The following is a 19632-nucleotide window of genomic DNA, read 5'->3' as shown; positions in this document are numbered from 1 at the left end:
AACAAGAGGAGTGATCTGCTTCCACCCTGGCAGAGGCTCCCTTGTCCTTGCCCGTGCCCTGTGGACTCATGCCCAGGACCTGGGCCTCTCCCAGGCCAAGCTGCCCAATGGTCCAGTTAATCATATGCAGCGCCACGAGGAAGCTTATGCTGGCCTATGCCAGTTTATGCCTCCGTAACCGCAGGGCGTCGAAGGCCAGAACCGCAGTGAGAGGGGGGTGTGGGGGCTGACAGACTGGCTTGGCATCAGAGGCCTTGGCTTGGATTTGAAGATGAGTGGACCCCTTCAGAACCTGAGCTGGTACCCTCGCTCCGCCTCCTCCCCGTGCTCCTCCCAGCGTCCAGGTCCTGCTGTGGGGCCGCTGACCCCGCTCGCTGTGTGGACAGAGACCCTGCTGACCAACACAAACACTGACATTGCTGCCTCTCAGCAGGGAAAACTCTGAAGGGCAGTGCGTGCATTTGTGTGAGTCAAGCATGTGTACATGTGTCAGACAGTAAAGGATGCATCGGGACACTGCATGACCCCCCCTTACACGTTGGCTATTTAGAAAATGATAGGAATCCCTATTTTTCAGACAATTTAATAAATTTGCATTATATACTTGACCAGTTTTCTCTAAAGGCAGGTTTATTGTTTGAGGGAGGTAAATGTTTTAAGAACCAACCGACCGAAGGGCCGACAGACCGCTTTGCAGCGTGGCTTCAAAATGAACAAAAATCACAGTTTACACCAATTTATGCGAGACACAGTCATTAAAAGGGGACCTTGATGTCTTCAAAGAAAATGCTTTTGGGAGCACGCCAAAGCAAACTAAACCACCCCCTAGCCCACTCACGCACACAAACTACTTGCACACACGCTTTCAAATCCATCTGCGGTGATCTGTTTTTCCCAACAGCTGAGTGACCTTGTGCGTCTGAAGTGTGCGGCATCACAAAGCGCGCTGGAGGTGTGAGGCTGCAGACTTCATGTGTGCGTGACGTGGTGGAATTAAGGGACGAGGTGGAAATAAAAAAAGTGTGTTCCTGCGTTTTGCATCAATGGGGGCGCCCGCCACAAAAGAGCAGCGTGGATTGACAGCGTAGCGGGGCTGGCCTCTGGCCGACTGTGACCTTTGACAAGTCTCTGTCACTTCTCACCTCTGCAAGACGAGCCCTGTCATACCAACGCACACGACATTACATCCCCCCCCCCCCCTCCCTATCCGACCGTCTCTTCGATTAAAAGCTTAATGGATGTTTTAGTACTCTGCCACTTTGATGACAGCATGCTAATCTGCCACCCTCGGATCTCTGAAGGGCTGAAGGACGGGAGGAGGAGGAGGAGGAGGAGCAGGGGGAGGAGGGGATATCTTACAGGTTAGGAGGGGCACTGACAATATAATCATGGTGAGACACTGCAGCGTGAAGTTTTTTTTTTTTTTTTTTTTTTTTCAGTTTTCACACGCAGCAGACCCAAGGGGGTGGTCCTGGTCAGGGCATCTAGCCGGAGAGCCTAGTCTCACCTCGCTGACATGGAAGCCACCCTGGCTGTCACTTTGCATCTCTGACGCCTAGAGAGGGAGACCATGAGCAGCCTGACAGGGCCAGCGGAAGGTGAGGACCCAAAATGCTTGAGACACACTTGGCTCAGAGCCAAACTCTACTCCTCCGTTACCCCCCCTCCTCGCCTTAGCCCCCTTCCTGACACTTCAGAGTGTCTATGTGAACTTTTATACTTTATGATCTTTCTAACCTTTACATTTTGGGAAATAAAATCTGAAAGGATCTGATGGACCTATTAGTTTCCTTTTATGACACCACTCTATGACAGGTGAGAGGAAGGTTCAATGTATTTTTGAAAATGTCTTCTATGGAAGACAAATGTCACCAAGACAAAAAAATTAATTAAAAAAATGTAAATGCTCCATTACACACCCTTCAAGCTCCCAAAATGAATTTTAAAATAAAATGAAAAGAAGAAGAATGAGAATAATTGTGAGTATTAAGAAAAGTTGATTGCATAGGGCTCAGCATGGTCATGAGGAGATTCCACACAGACACGTTGCCCCCAGAAACAAGCCACAGGTGGGAGAGGTGCAAAGGGTTCTGCTGCTCCCCCCCCCCCCCCCCCCCCGCCCACCACCAGGTGGGCGAAGTGCGTATGGAGTAATTTAGTCTAACGGTAATGTTGCATTTTCTATGAGTAAATTACAAATGCATACATTAAGAGATTCAAGTTGCAACAGAAAAATATTAGGAGTCTTGGTCAAACTCCTAATATTTCCAAAATAACCAAAATCCTGTCATCAGCCCCCAAAAGTACTCGACTGGCAACATGCGACTTATGAGAAATGAAAAGACCCAAGCGTAGGTATGCACTAAGAAAAACACACACACAAACACACAAAGTAATCCCTTGTGGCTTTGGAGTAACCCCCTCAGGAAGACTGATGACTAACGTTCTGAAACTGAGTGGGCGATGCACAGCCAACAAGAGATTCCACATCTCTCGCAAAACAATCTGAACGCCGTAGGTTCGTCAGAAAACAGTTTCGGTGGTCTCTTTGGTTTTCGATTAGATTTGTACTGAACTGATAGCGTTTGGGAGATTGTTCAGCAATGGAACAGTAAATGATGACACTTTGTGCTTTATGTTGCTGTTAACATAAAAACAGAAGAAAGAAGATTAGCATCCAGAAAAATATTCATATTCTCTTTGGGATCCAAAAATGTTATGTCAGTTCGATTGAAAAACTTAAATTTAAGAAACATATCTTGTGAGAAATGTCTTTAAAGTAAAAATCAAAACAACTACGATGACATGGAAAACAACCAGAAAGAGATACAAAATCACATCAAAGAAATGCACGACTACAAATACACACAAAACAACTACAAGGAGATGCAGAACAACTACAAAGAGACACCAAACAACTACAAAGGGACACAAAACAACTACAAAGAGATGTAGAACAACTTCAAAGAGATGTAGAACAACTACAAAGAGACACAAAACAACTACAAAGGGACACAAAACAACTTCAAAGAGATGTAGAACAACTACAAAGAGACACAACACAACTACAAAGGGACACAAAACAACTACAAAGAGACACAAAACAACTACAAAGGGACACAAAACAACTACAAAGAGACACAAAACAACTACAAAGAGACACAAAACAACTACAAAGGGACACAAAACAACTACAAAGGGACACAAAACAACTACAAAGAGATGTAGAACAACTACAAAGAGACACAGAACAACTACAAAATTATGCGAAATAGCCATAAAGAAATAACAAACAGCAACAAAATGAGTCTTAGAAGTCTGAGTCTTGCTTCTTTGTAGGAGAGGCGATGGGCCCTTTTGCAGTGGAGTCCATTGTCTCACAAGCCACCCATGCAAATCAAGCTTGGGGACATTGAATCATGGGTGGGAGGCAGCCACATTGGCAAAGCAGGCGTATTTTCCAAGTCTCAGTAGAGTTTGCTATCATTTATATTTTCTTTTATGACTGGGCAACTGACTTTTGTAAATCTCTAAATGTTAAAGTTACACACTAATATGCATTTTAACACCCACAGTTGTGGGAAGGTTGAACGGAATGATGGTTAAACAAGTCCAAAAATGTCTGTTGGTAGAAGATCGCCAAAGTACAAAGTTAATATAAAAGCCACACTGTGCTCACTGTTAAACTGTCGATGTTGATGTGATGTCAGCCAACAGCTCAAAAGAGACCTCAGAGACCTTCAATCACAATACTCCATGGAGTATGTTACGTTACAAATAGATCTGGGGAGCGTTTATTTTCTTAGCTGGTGTCAAATGAGAATATTATCATTATAACGAGCGTGCTCTAATCCTGCTCGATGGGTAAAGTGTCCTGAAATAACTTTTGCTGTGATATGACACTATAAAAACATGAAATTTACTTGAATTGAAGACATGACCCCTTTGACACTTTGACACCCGTTCAGACCAATGGATGTTACCATTCTAGGACGTCTCATTCTATGATGACTGTCACCTGACTCTCCCCAAATGCAGATGCTTATTTTATTGGATGCCTGTAAGCCAATCAGAGTGCTCCACATCATCCAAAGTGGACTGCAGCAGGGCTACGCCCCTTTTTTCTTTTTTAGCAACTGTCACACGAGGCAAGGACGAAAAGTAAGGTAAAATTTAATCTATTAATTGTATAAAGTACATCACTGTGTTTAAAGGAAACATGAGGTGTTATGTTACTTCTACTATCAATATATCATATGATTAATAGCTTTACTCAGGGTGTTATTAGAAAATCCATCCATTGGAATGGTGAAGGGATCTAGAGTTACAGGAAGGGAAATACTTATATTACCGACTGTTCTCATTTGATTCTCGAAATAAAATTTGCTTATAATGCATTCTTTTGACTATGTACGCAGAATATTAAACTCGGGAGACTTTGATCGATACCTTCAGATATTGAGGATATTCTAATCAGCGATGACAATACCATGTGTGTGTATACTGTGTGTTTTACAGCACCACTTTATTCATTGATATGACGTAACAGAAATACTTGTCTATTAAGTGTTCAGAAAAAAAACACATTATAATAATAATCATTTATGTGTGCATAAATCTGCCATTACAATAGGACTTTAATACTATTTGTGTTTGCAACATAATTGGGGTCTGAACAGGTTAGATTAGATGGTCCAAAAAAAAAGCAACAAGTCCTCCATAATCAATAAAATATGCTTGTTTATGCCCTGCGGAACAAAAACACTTGCAGCTTTTTTTCCATATACGTCAATATCGTCATCGTTTGCCTGTGCCTTCTAAAACCGAATCACTGTTTGGAAAATAGGACTGATTTCTGATCTGCCACTGCTGTAGTCGAGGCATCTGCACCCTCCATCCTTGATCCCATCATTCTGCGTTGCACAGTTGAACTTGTGCCCCCTGCCTTCTTGTTGACCTCCTCGGTAGAGTGCTGTGAACCCACCACTGCCCCCTCCCCTCCCTCCCTCCCTCCCTCCGTCCACTCCTCCTCCCCCTCCTCCCTTGTTCCAGCTCTTTCAGCGCGGCAGACTGCCGATCCCGCCTGGCCGCCCCTTGCCGTCTCGCAGAAGTGCGAAAATAAGATGGCATTGGATCTATTAACACATTGGGCTGAGTGTTAGTGAGGGGGCCCCAGCCGAGACCACTCTCCCAAGGTCCACCGACCGCCGCTCTGCCCCTATACTCTGGCCGGGGGCAAGGTGGAAGGTTGTGGAGGGGGTGGGGGTGTGTAGTCTGTAGGCAATTAGATGTACTGTATCTGAGAACCATGGGGGGGGGGGGGGTAGGCAACGGAGAGGTAGCAGTGGAGCTTGAGTGTCCTGTACAGGGCATGCTGACACTTGTCCACTTGAAATGTCACCTGTTCATCCGCAGCACTCGTGTCAATTGATGGCTTATTGGAGGAGTGATCGATTTCTACACGCAGGCTCGGCTCCAGACAACGAGATTCTCTTTCGTTTGTCAGAGAGACAGAGAGGACACATTCAAACTGATGAAATATTTCATTGTAAATCAACAAATTTACATTGATTTAAAACCTAATAGACAGTTTGTCATTTGTTGCTGAGATATAATTATGTTGTTTCTGTTTCTGTTTTATTTCTAACTTGACCATGATGTTTTTTCCTAAGTGTGTTATTTTTGGTCTGAACTTAACTATTTCACGTTAACGAGTAGTTAAATTTCACGTAAAAACAGCCTATAATTCCTAATAATGACACGTGGACATGGAAATGTGCTGTTATTTAGCCATATGCCTTCCCATAAGATAGGTTGTATTATCTATGCTTTATTTAAATTTAAATTTAGAATTAAATAGGGGGTGATCCATTAGTTACAAAGAATAAATACTTTTCGTGTACCTCTTTAAAAGTTAGATAATAACAAGGTTATCTATTCTGATTTCATCCCTATAACTGTGTTTACTTGAGCATACTTCTTGTGTACACATGATATTGATATTCAAAATATATATTTAAGAAAAAGTAGACATTGTTCTTACCCTCCTTGACCCCTAATTTACCCAATGCTGCTTTATTAAAACTCCATATGTATTAATACAGGGCAGGCCTGACTAAAGATGACCTCTGCACTCAGCATCAACAGCATTTGTAAAAAAAAAAAAAAAAGTGTGATATTTGTATCGGGGTGGACTGCATGTGTCGATACCAGAGCGTCGCCGCGTTCACATTTCCCGCCCGTGCAAAAAAAATTCCCCTCCCAGTCATCATCAGTCAGCATATTTTCTATTCACGAAGGTAAAACATAAAGTGCCACACAAACTGCCATTTCTCAGATAACCTTGTTCCAATGTTATGATGACTTTACATGTGCTCGCATCCACAGGATTTCACTCCTGAACTTGTTGGCACGTCGAGATGTAATGTGTGTCTGTCTGCGAGTGTCTCTACCTCGGTGTGATTACACGCCCACAGATCTACCAGCTCCATCACAACAGCCACAATAAATAAATAAATAAATAAACCTCACAACTTTTTGTCACACTTCAATCACATGACATTAACCGACCGCATGTTCGGAATTAATAGCCGGTGTTCGCTGCTGTTTGTCGGACTTTTTTTGCTTTTTTTTTTGAGCGAACGATGAATGAACACGACGGCGACAACAAAGAAAGCGCTGGGTTTTTTCGTACATGTTCGTTTTCTTTGTGATCTACAGGATCACCGTGTGACATTATGGTCTGTTCCGTTCGTCATCCTGGCAGACGGAAGCAGATTCCACCATCGCCCCTCTGCTGTGCAGCATGTGGCCCTCCCTCAGAGGGGCTGGTTACCAAGCAGATTACACAAGATATTTACAGGTGTGAAAAGATGCATTCTTCTAATACAGTGTGAAATTCTTCTGTTAAGTGCGCTCTTTCCAATAAGCCTGTTCACAATGGGATGAGAGAGAGAGACACACAGAGAGACAGAGAGAGAGAGAGAGAATCCAAGAAGCCACTTGTCTTGTTTTTTTGGCTCTGTATTTTAAAAGGAGCTGAGGCGTAGCTGAGCGCAAGTCTTAAGAAGAAGTGATAAAATATACAGTGAGAAAAGCTTTCAAAGTGTCGGGAAATTAAAGCGGAGTGCAGCAGCAGGGCGGGGGACGCGGGTGGGGGGGTGGAGGGGGGGGGGGGGTTGGTTGTCGGGTGGTGGTGGTAGAGCAGCGCTCAAGATGACTGCAATCTGCTTATGTGACTCCAGAGAGGAGTTGTCCTCGGCGGCCTCAGACTTCTCCTGCGTTGGTGGCATCGTCACATCGAGCGTTGCAGGTTGATACTCGTACTTCTGCAGGTGCTTCTGACACAGTCTGCCACTTGTCTCGGCGTAACGCTGAGGGGTTGAATAGAAGTATTCACTTTTTTTTGTCGCGTGGCTTTGGCCCTGCAGCTTAGAAGCGAGAGAAAGTAAAGAGGAGGAGGTGGGAAAAGCAGCGGAAGGGAAGTGGATGGGAGGTGGAAGGAGATGGATTTGGGGTGAAAGCAATGGAGTTTTGGGTTGTGGTGGGGGGCTATGGGGGCGTTGGAGTGTTGTGACCACACGCCCTCACCCGTAGAGCGTGGCTCGGAGCCCAGACGAGTCTACGGTGGGCCTGCCCGCCTCCCGCCTGTGGAAAGAGGGTCATTCTGTACAGGAGTCAGGATCAGCAGCGCGGTGGATCACAAAGTGCCGCACTGCCAACTCTCCAGCATGTGAAAACACAAACAAACCATCCGAGCTGGTAAATTCCTGCAACTAGGAGTTGCGTTAATGAGTCTCAAGGTGCAGAATGTCATACGAGTGTCAACCAGGTGATTTTCTCGGGGGGGAGAGTCATGTCATTGTAGCAAGGAATCTTGCAATAACTTTAAATCAGTGATATTAAGAGAAACGTTGATAAAAAATGTTCCCACCTCGTCCTCTTCTCCATTCCTGCCGACAACGGTGTGATTTTTACCACGGACCACGTTGACTAGATCTCCCACAACCACGGTTTCTTTTGATGCCTCCCTCAATAAAACTCTGGCTCCTCTTTTATCCATTCCTGCCAGTTGTAATAGCAGTTTGCGTGGCCGGCGGCCTCCCTCTCTCTCTCCCTCCCTCCCTCTCTCTCCCCAGCCCTCTCCCACCATTCGAGGCAGTGACACGGCGAGAGAGACCCCCCTAATTAATAGAGGCAATCTTGCAGCTTTCAACCGGCTTTACATTGCTTTTAATGAAGGGATTACCGCGGTGCATTAAGATGTATTTAACCTCCAGCACTAGCTCTGTTTCAGTAAGTATTAAACAGGCAATTAAATGGAGTGGGGGGGGCTCAATTAAAGCAGACAAAGGCCAATGTGCTGAATGTGGAGTGAGGGGTGGATCCGAGGTTTGCTGTTCACATTGAGCATCTGCCCGAGGAGAAGAGAAGGAGAATGTACAGGCGCTAGATAGCTGAAGGACCATCAGGTATAAATATACCAACAAAAAACAACGTATAACTTTTATGCAAATAGTTGGCTTTTATAAAAACAGATTTAGGTTCCTGCGTCCTGCTGGTGCGTTGACGTTGTTTTTTAAAAAGATGTATGTATTCTACCCACATTAGAAGCCCCGGAGCCAGAAATTCTCTGAAATCTATTTTCTAAGTTGTTGATTTTTACAAAACAATCAAGCGCCGCCGTGGAAGCCGTGCCAGAGCCCCTGCTGAACAATGATGGTATTGTTCACTTGGAGAAGAAAAACTGGCGTGGGCTGCTGCGCTTATCAATTTTCCCTTTTCTCTTTTTTCGCCCACTACTTGTTTGTCATGGCACGGCGAAGGCCCATTTTGGGCCCAGCAGGTTGTCCTGTGCGCATGGCATCACCTAAAATTAGTTCAAGTCAGCAGAGGCCCTTTTTTTTTTTTCTTTTTTTTTTTGCAGCTTTGCCACGACGGATGTTTGCAGATCCAAAGAGGAGAAGAAAAAAAAAAAAAACACAGCGTTGGCTCAGTTGTGTTTCGTGTTTGTGACAAACCTTGTTTTTCTCAGAGGAAAGGTATGAAATAAAACTAGTAAAAATAAATACAGTGACACTTCATGCGATTGTCTCGGTTGTAAATAAATCATCAGAAGTCGACCGCCATATTCAATGCATATGTCGCGGGGAAAAAATCCTGAATTAGGAAACTCAGTCGTTAAACTCCTCAACATATCAGACATGGCAGCCTTGTCAAGCACTTAAGTGTTAATTAGTTTTCCGATCCCTCCCCGCATCGTTCTACCATGAGTGTATTGAGAATGACGTGGCTCAGTAGTTAAATACATTCCCTATCGTATATCATTACCCCCCCCCCTCCTGCTCCAGGATGTGGCGGAACAGCTTTTCTCGGGTTGTCTTCCATCGAGATGATTAGCCTCAAACTATATTGCAAAAGTGTTTGTCAGGGCGTGCAACAGCGAATCCGGGGAAACAGATGGATCTGCTCGTGGAAGAGCAGACTGAACATGGTGCGCTACGAAAACCGCGGCAGGAACCTTCAGTCCACATTACCGTACATTTAAATAAAAAAAAGGCCCAGCAGCTATGGGAGGCCTGGGGGCGTGCGTTATGCCGCCCTGTCTGCCGCTGGAGAAAATGAGACTGACAACTAGCAGCGAGAGTGAATTACGGGGGTTACGGTTGATCGGATAACTCCAAAGTTATTTAAAATGTCTCGTTTGATAGCTTCTTTAATGCTGGTGGGTTATTCAAACTCACCCTTCACATTCCTCAAACCTCTTGATGATCTTCTGCCGCCCCGTAGCTGCAGCTGCTAACTTCTAAACTGAAAAATGTTTAAACCATACGTGAACTAAACCCTGTTGTGCATTATAATTTCCACAAGAGGTGTTATTTACCTGCACGTGATGCATTGATTGCTTCCTCCATCATTTGCAAACTCAATATAGCAGCGGCTCGGTGTGACGTTGTTGCCATGGAGAGGACGTGCTTTATAATGAAAGATCTATTAATTGGTAATATGAATACCGTGTTTGCTAACGTCGTTATGTGTAGTTATGTTTTACATGCACTCAGTACGTGACAGATTCATGTGTGTGAGTTTTTTTTATGTTTGTCTTTTTTGCCAAGAAAAATGCCTTTAAATAAAATGTATTATTATTTTTATTATTATATTCTTATGGAGACATCTGTACATCCCGGAAAAGATGGATGCCTCTTCTTGAGGTTTCTTCCATTTTTTTCCGACTTAAAGTGGTTTTGTTTGTGGGAGTTTTTGCGTATGAGAAGCGAGGGTTGAAAAAGGACAGAGGGTGTCGTATGCTGTACAGCTTGTAACGCCCCCTGAGGCAAACTTGTCATATTGGGCTGTATAAATATATACTGTATATCTATATATATATTAAAGTCATTTCCACACCTTTCTACCAGTCTCTCATGCCTGACCCGTAGTGATTGAGGAGCTTGTATCCACCGCTCTTTATTGCTGAAAGAGCACCACAACTCCATGTATGCAGGTATATTTGTAGCTGTTTACCGTCTTTGAAGGGGTTCTCAGAAGCAGCTAACGATGGAGTATGTTCAGGCTTGAACACAAGTTTTGCTGGGGAAGTGCCAAAACCGGCGAATACCACTCCTGCTGTGTTCTTTGCACCCCGGTCGCAGCTCTCAGAGGTATCCCCAGCCTGTTGAGCTTGTGAGGGAAAGAGAGAGGAGAAGGAGGGGAGAGAGAGCATATGAAACTTAGAGAGAGAGAGAGAGGGGGGGGGGGAGGTTCTGGGAGTGTAAAACAAAGAGATGAGTAATGAGGTGAGACACACCTCATGTAGAACACAGCTCAGCGAGGTCCGATTTTTAGCTCTTTCGCTCCCTCCTCGAGAACTGTCATTAAGTCATATGAGCGTGTAAAGTGTAAAAAAAAAAAGAAGCTAGCGTGATTCGCTCAGCAGTGTCGACTGTGTGTGTGTGTGTGTGTGTGTGTGTGGACTCTACACAGGCTTAAATAGCCGTGAGATTTGTGTGTTATTTCCTTCAGTTAGTATTTTTTTTTGGATTACACTTACCAACATGACGTGAAAATGTTTGTTATTGCAGGAGCCGCAAGGACAGCGACAAGGACGTGATCCCTCACCGGCTTCCCACCAGCAGCCGCGACTGAGTCAGAGGTACCGCTGCCACCTTTTTGCGACCTATTTAGAGCACATTCCCTTTCGTACGTACATCCATATGGCATACCTTTAGTTTAACAGATGAGGACCTTTTCATCCATGGATGGGCTCGTTATTTTAGATATTGACTGATGGCTAAAACAACTAATTGTGCTAGTTAGGACAATACGTTGTTCCTGTGTTCATTCCTCATGAAGGAAACAAGAAATGCATCAAGCAAAATCATACGTGTACGAACGAAAAATGAATGAACGAGAATGAATTTGAAAAAGAGTGAAAGAGTGGATTGATATCCTCTCATTTCTAAAGTTGGAGGAACTCAGTCAAAGCTGCCTGGCGCTGCGCGTCGTGTCACTGTGCCGAACTGTTCCAAAGTTGAAAAGGCCCAAGCCAAGACCGGAGGCCTCAGCTGTGGCTGAGCGGAGCCAACGCATGGCGAAGGCCTTTACTGGGGGTGACGAGAGCAGGGAGCACGGAGCCAGTGCATGTTAGCTAGCTTCGAACGTTTGGTAAAAGTGCAGACAGCTTGGGAGGTGCTAATGAATGCCGGGCATTGCTAACCGTACTGTACCCAGGCTCCGGGCGCAGCCTGGCAGCCTCCTGTCCCTCCTGCCCGTGCGAAATGTGAAAGATCAACCGGTTGGAGGGAGCAGACGGGAGCAAACGCACACGCACACACACATGGCTATGGAGACACACACACACACAGACCCGCAGACAAAAAGCGGCGTGCACACAGACGGACTCACAGAAACACAGCCACGCAGACAAGAACACCCACACTCGGCGCACAAGCACACTCAGGCCTGGCTCACTACGGTATCACATCGTGAGGGCTCCAGCCAGGCCGAGCCATGAGGGCCTCAGCTGAGATGATTCAAGACTCCCCGCTGGGTCGTCACTCCGTCGGCCAGGTGGAGCTCCGCACCAGAATGACAGCAGAGCTCCAACACGCCACGCCGCAGCCTCGAAATGTGGAAATGAATTTTGTTTGGTGAATCGGAGTAGCGGAAGTCGGAATTGCAAGTAGAAATATTTGCAATTTGTGTGACAAAAAATGATGTTGGAGAAAGTTATTTGAATTATTTGAAAGTGACTTTCTCTAAGTGCTTATAGAAATATTATATATTTTACCCGCCAACCAAATAGAAACAGAACTATTAAGAGAAAGAAGAAAGTATACAGAATACACATTCATTCATTTATAACAATCGCATAAATTAGAGCCAAGTTCTGGACTATTAACTTATTAATACATGAATCGATTTCTCCTCTCCCAACAAACAGATGATCCTGAGTCGGCACATTTATACTAACTTATACATTCATTCTGCATTTTTTTTAAAAAGGCACCACAATGCTTTTTAATATAATTATTATAAACACACAGATTGATGTACAGTATATATGCGGTGTATATGCCAGTAAGGTTTTCTTCCTCAGGTTTAAATACTTAAAAAAAATGTAAAGAAAATGAATGTGAAAGAAAACTTTCAGAAAGCAAACAATAACTTCATCCGGCGAGATATTTGTTCCCAGAACGTGACTCAAACTTTTCACAAAGATGTCTCTAAAGGCACCAGTGATGAAATAGATTACATTAACTTTAATAAGAAGATGCCCCATTTTTTTCTTATGCAGTGACAATTATGCAATGAATTTTTATCACATTTTATTACCTGGTTTGAACAGTCAGATGACAATTTTAATTACAAAAAAACAGCAAAATTATGTTTGTTTGTGAAATTAAAAAGTCTGAGAGATCAAACAAATAAACAACTGCATTGAATATGGACATAATTCACATTTCATATGATTTTATCACTTCAATTATTATTATTATTTTTTTTACAAAGCATGACCTCACGTCTACCATAGTGTAGACAAGACACATGACAAAATACAGGAGTGAGATCACACTATACTAACATGGGATTCAGTAAAAAATAATTTAACTGTTTTTATCAATGTGCTCATTTTAAATAAGTTACTTGTATTGGGTTGAAAAAGCTAAGCAAAAATGAGTTCAAAGTAGTAAAGTTTGATTCATTTAGGAAAAATGCTTTTTTTTTTTTAGTAATGGTGCTTTATTTTCTCTAACATTTAAACATTTGTAGATGAGACTTTCCATCTGACCGTATCACACATGAGAGTATCATATAAAGGAAACGCAGCATATCAGAAAAAGGCGAGGATCTGCCGCCGCACGACCATATTTGAGCCTATGGCGCTGAAGTTGAAAATAAAGAGCGTGAAGAATACGTGTTAAGTATAGAAACCTACCGCCTGTGGTGACCCAGCTCTAGGGGATCGCTGCGAAAGCTGTGAACTCTTATCAGGAACACGTGCTGATAATGGAGAGATCAGCAGCTCACATATGTAGGCAAACGTACACGGGGAGTTCTGGAAACCTGGCAGGAAGGCTCTACACATTGTCTCTGTGAATTATACCCAGCTGTATACGATGAATCATACATTTATTTTTTGCTAATGAATATTCATATTTTAATGGTTTTGCATATACCTTATCTAAATGGGTGATTTTCAGCATCACAGTTAGAATCCGCTCGCCGCCATCTGTACTGGCCTTTCGTACGAATACAAATGGTTGGATTGATTTTTAAAAACTTTTTTTATTCAGCGTGAAAAGAGAAACCCACATCATTTAAGTGTGCAGGCAGTATTGAATATTTATATGAATACCTTTTGGAGCAGGTCACTGAATGTATTATGTTGCAAATAGGATTTAATGGAGTTTTGATATCTTAACACCCATCTGACATTTATGCAAAATGTAATGCCTCCGATTTTTCCTCCCCAACTTCCTTCTTCCCGCTAACAGGCCACGGTGAGTAAGTTGAGTCTCATTAAATGCTCTTTGCGAGTTGTCTGGAGATGTATCTATTCATTAGCTTCAAAAGGGTGTCATGTGTATGAATTATGCTAACAGGATCTAATTAGCAGATGCAAATGAGGTTAGTCAAAATTGTACTGAAAAGACAGAAGAAAAGCTCCATGGGATAGTTGGAGCTCGACAGCTCACCAACCGCCCCCACGCTGGGCACCAAATGTGATGGTTCGCCCCTGCTGCTGCTCTATACAGGAGGCAGGACCGAACCATAAACACAGGCGTGGGGAGGGCAGCTGTTCCGAGGTGTTCTTATCAAAATCACAACTCTGACTTTGATCAACGCAGTTATGTTTTTTTTAAATTTCATGTTATTACCGATTCACATGAGCTTTGATATCATGTCATGTTGTGGATGAAGGTCCACTCATCCCCCCCCGACTCCCTCACACCTCCCCTCCTCTCCTGAACACACAGAAGTGCATCCTCCTCCCGGTCCCGCAAGAAACAAGTTACACAACCAGCTGATGGAACTCCAGAATCCGGCGTGAAGAGGACTCACTAATAGCAGCCGCCTACAAGCTCCTGCCATTCTGACATCAGTGGCCCCCAGACTGTGGAGAAGCTGGCAGGACTCGGGGAGCATGCCTTCTGGCCTCGGCACAGAGGAAGGCCAGCAGGCTGCAGCACAACACACGTACAGTACTCACACACACACACACTTCTTCCTGCAGTGGGAGTCATGGCTAGGCTAGCTCACATGCACGCAGGGTTAGAGGGGGGAGAGAGAGGGGGGGAGGGCAGCAACTAGTGAGCCTGTTTATGACAGGAATCAGAAAGCTACAAAGAGCAGAGAGCGGGTCGCTGTTAATTGGCACGAGTGGGTCGATGCCTGCCTACCCTCGCGTTGAACCCAGAGTCCCGTCGGCACTGCCAAACTGGCAGAATGTCACGAGTGAGCGATGCAAACTGGGATGGGTTTCAGCTCAGGTTAAACTCCAATATGCTCCAGTCTCATCTAGATAAAACCGAGATGGCAAGTACACAGTCTCAACAGTAAACGCCCGTAAAATACTTTAAAAAAAGGCAATTACACCTTCACATTAGGTTGTTTGAGATGCATTGCATATTATTTTGTTAGCATTTTTTGAATCGCTGTATCATGATGTCGATTTGGTAGTCAGTTTAAATATAGTTGTTGTGTAATGTGAGTGTGTGTGTGCTCTTCCATGGCCTCCTCTACACAGTTCAGAGCCAGAGTGAAAGGATCTGTCAGCGGGACGGACGCCTCGTTAAAAACTCTCGTAATTATAGCAAGTGGCTAACAACCAGCCAACACAAAGTCGTGCCACCTGGTACGGCGGGCGCCTGCTCACTGTCCCACTGTCACGGCTTACCGAGGCGCTTAAATAGAACAGAACCATCGTTACTGTTATTAGTAACACCTGTGCTTTTCCTGCTATGGCAGATCAAAAAGTCTGCTGCGAAAAAAAAAACGTATAATGAAACGTTGACTTCTGTTTTCAGCGGCCTTCTGGGTAAAAGTCCGGTGTTTTTGGAGCCACCCGTCCACCCTGACCTCCTCCGAGATTTTGTATTTGTATGAGAACATGGTGCAGAAAGTCTAAGTAAACAGTGTAATCATATTCAAATTATATCAAAGCAAAAGCTTTTGGACAGGACATTATTTTAAGAGGAGGTGCTTTAAACTTGCATTCCCTCTGCTGGCCATCAGGGGGCGACTCCTCTGGTTGTAAAAAGGAGTATGATTGCATGAAAGTCTATGGGAAAATGGCTGTAGTTCTCACTTGATTTATTATATCAATAATAAACTATCTCAACATAATGTTCATTTAGTAAATTATGATCCCATTAAGAGCAAAAATGGACGATAAAACAGGGTATGATTTAGGGGATGGTTGACAGGTCGCCATGGCGATCGCTACCATGCTAATAATGCAATTAGCTCTAAAGTTTACCTTTTTAAGTTTAATTATGACGCTACCTTTGTTAACAGCTTCACACCACAAGCTAGATGGAGCCAGATCCAGTAAAGTTGCTCCTCGAGGTGCCCAAATATCTACCAAATATGGTCACTTCCTGCATGGTTGTAAAAAATCCAAGATGGCGACGGCCAAAATGCTGAACAAGAGGCTTCGAAAATGTAATCCAAAAACCAATGGGTGACATCACCATCACTTCTTGTATAATAAGTGAAAGGTTTCTTAAAATAAGATGTAATATTTAGACATTTTAGGGAAAAAAAAGTGTCTCAATCCTTCAAAAACAAAGAAAAGTGCAAAATTGAAAAGCTAAATCTGTACCCTTCTTTTGTAGTCCTTCACAGAAGACATTTTGACGTCAAATGTAATATTTAGACATTTTAAGATACAAAAAGATCTTTGGAAAAATAATTTTAAATGATATTTCACTAGTATAAGAAAGTGTTGTCATCATAAGCATGCAATGCTAAATCGTTATATCTCCCTACAATGTTACTTGTTTGTCTCTCATATTAAATGTCATGACATATTCTCATGTTGGAGTGTAATGTGCAACATTTACACGTATTATCTGACATGTGTCTGAAACACACTACACTACTGTACAACTCTTAGTGATTTTGAACTGGATTCAGTGGAATCCGGTTGAGAAAGTGAAAGAGAAAATAGCTCTACGGTGGTGTGAGACCACCCACTCACATCCTCTGGAGCTCCGCGTGACTCAATGCCAACCACCGCTAACCACACAGGTGAAATGACCCTAGTTTCATCCCCAACAGCGACACGCATCTCTTGTAAAGCTAAGTTCCCATGGGTTCTACACTGATTTGCTCCCTCCCATGTTCTCTACACTACAGAAATATCTCTTTCCACACCCAGATCTTTGTATTTAGGCTTATCTGTGTTAAAAGTGGCCTTTGATGCATGTTCATGCAACTGCGATTGTTCTTTCCACACCCCCTTAATATGTCTGACATCTAACAATGAACAACCCTATAGACAACAAGCAAACTCCCCTCCCAAAAAAGCCTAACAATGAACCGAAGTAATGGTTATTTCACAAGACGCGAAAACAAAGCAAAAGCAGTTTTCTTCCTTGTTCATTTCGACTGCAGCAGATCCCCTGTCTTCACACCTCCCACATTGGTTTAACGTGTTGCATTGTCCCCCACACAGCTATTTCACGTACACACACACACACACACACACACACACACACACACACACACACACGCGCAGCAGAAAACACAGAGACCCACACACATGCACTCACACTCATACACAGCTATACGAAGACCACATCAGCCTGGGGCTCCCCTTTCGTCTGCCTCTGCACAGAAGGTGTGAGCGCTCGTTGTGCATGGTGAGGAGGTGGGGGACGTACTTTAACCGGGGGGTGGAAGGTATTAGCCTGGTGTGTCCTGATCTGCCAAATCATACTTAGAATCGAAGGTTGGCCATGATTGGGGAGCCCCCCCCGATGCGGACGGTTACATCAAGCAAGCGTTCCTGGCACTGGCACGTCCCTTCTTTCCAAAAACCCAAGACCGCTAAAGCAAAAATACAGTGAAACTAATTCTGACTTCAACTGTTACATTAAAAATACAGTTCGACGATTCGGAAAATATGCTTATTCGCTTCGTTGCCGAGAGACGATCGAAAGCGCTCTTGGGCGATGTTTCCCAAAATGTCAAATTATGCATTTAATGTAGGGTTCGATGCCAGTTTGTGAAACAACGCGGTGAGACGTGAAAATTTAAACGGCATTATTCATTTCCACCGATCACCGTGTGCATCTGTTTTCTCTTTGAAAAACAAGGCTTGCCCCCTCTCTGTCTCTGGGACGAGTTGAATCATCAAATACCTGCAAACAACACCTTGAATCGTCTCATGTTGACTACAGTTTATTCAACTCATTCAGACCGGGAAACGTCATTCACTTCATACCGTGTGAACAGAGTTTTCCTAGTGGCTTCATAGCTTCAACATACACCAGATTCCCTTTTCCTTTCTTTTTTTTTAATGAAGTCTGGACCATTAACACTGGGTATGGGTCCAACCTGTGTCGGCTGGTCTGTTCTATCAAGGTCCACAACCATCGGATGAACCTCGAAACAAGCGCTCCCCCCCCCCCGTCAGACGGTTTGGTCCATGTGTCTAGACCTCCGCCGGGTCTGACCCGCCAGCACAGAAGGACACACAAACACTCGACAGACGATCATAAGGAACAAAATACAGGCGGGCTCCTTCCCCTCGGCCATGTGACTTGGATATGGGCGCTCACTGCTGTTCGTGATTTCTTATCACTGACACCCACCCTTCCACATCCACATATACACTTGTCAGATATGACACCTCCGCCCACAAGAACGGGACCAGGTTATCAGCCCCCCTTCTAGAAACTACACCGTCCCACGAGGCCCAAGCGAGCGGGCCCTTAAACCTAGACGGCGTTGGCCTTCGGTCCTCCGACAGGAGCCTTTTAGTCCCGTACGCCTCTCCTCTGCTCTGCAGTCAGAGAACGGGCCCCGAACCATGGACCGCTTCCATGATATGTGGGAGTCCCTGCTGTTTCAGTGGCTGCCAGGCAAGCAGCCTCTTCCCTCTCCCTTCAGAGCGTTTGGCTCCATAACCACGGGAGCCCATCTGATGTGGTCCCCCCCCCACCCCCCATCTGACTAGCAGCTCTCTTCCCCGGGCCCAGACGGCTGCAGGGACAGAGCAGACGAAAGGGGCCGCAGATTGTTGTAGACCATTTACATGTAAATACAGAGACCAGGCCCGGGTCTGGGTTCAATATTGAAGGTGTCCGCTGCACTGAGGTCCCCCTCCGTGTGTGCACATATGAGCGAGGGTGTGCGCGCGCGTCGGCAAGTGCATGGGATCGCGTGGGAGTGCGCGCATGTACGAGCGCGTGTGTGTGTGTGTTTTCATGTATGTGCATGGCATGATCCAGTACATCTAAATTATACAGCTGCCAAATTTCTGCAAATGTTTTAATACAAAAGCATTCTGTGCTCTCTAATTATATCTAATGGCTGCTGGATGCGTTTTCTCCACGGCAAAAAACAAAACAAAAATAGGAGCCTTTGCATGGAATAATTTGGCACTTTATCAATTAGGTTAATATCTAATTGCACAAAGCAATGGAAAGGAATAATAATATTTGACTTAAATGTGCCCAGTATTTATACGAATGAGGCCTTAAAGGGGGCTATGGTGAGAGGGGCATCTGAGGAGCCTTCTAACACCGTGGATGTAGTCCCCGACTCCCCGGAGGAGGCCCGAAGATGCCGAGGCAACATCGCTGCTACACCGGGGGGGTCGACCTTAAACCATTAATCACGTCTGCATAACCCCCCCCTCCCGCTAGCTTACGCCCCCTGGCTGGTAGACAGTAAGTCAGTTAGGGCTTTCCTCTGTGCCGCTCTAGAAGCTTTCATACCGGAAGTGTTAAAACTCTACATTCTCACTTCTGACTCACTGATTTAACCACATTGAGGCAGGAGCAGCAGCAGAAATACTCCTGTGGTGTAAATCTGTTTGTGTTCCCTGTCCAAGAGAGAGGAGGGAAAAAAAAGGTCCTCCTGAAATGCAGTTTCTGAGTCAGGGTTAGCAATGTGATAAAA

This window comes from Eutrigla gurnardus (genome assembly GCF_963514095.1).
Source record: "Eutrigla gurnardus genome assembly, chromosome: 17".
Lineage (NCBI taxonomy): Eukaryota > Metazoa > Chordata > Actinopteri > Perciformes > Triglidae > Eutrigla > Eutrigla gurnardus.
The sequence above is the reverse complement of the archived record's forward strand: the minus strand, read 5'-3'. Positions refer to the sequence as shown.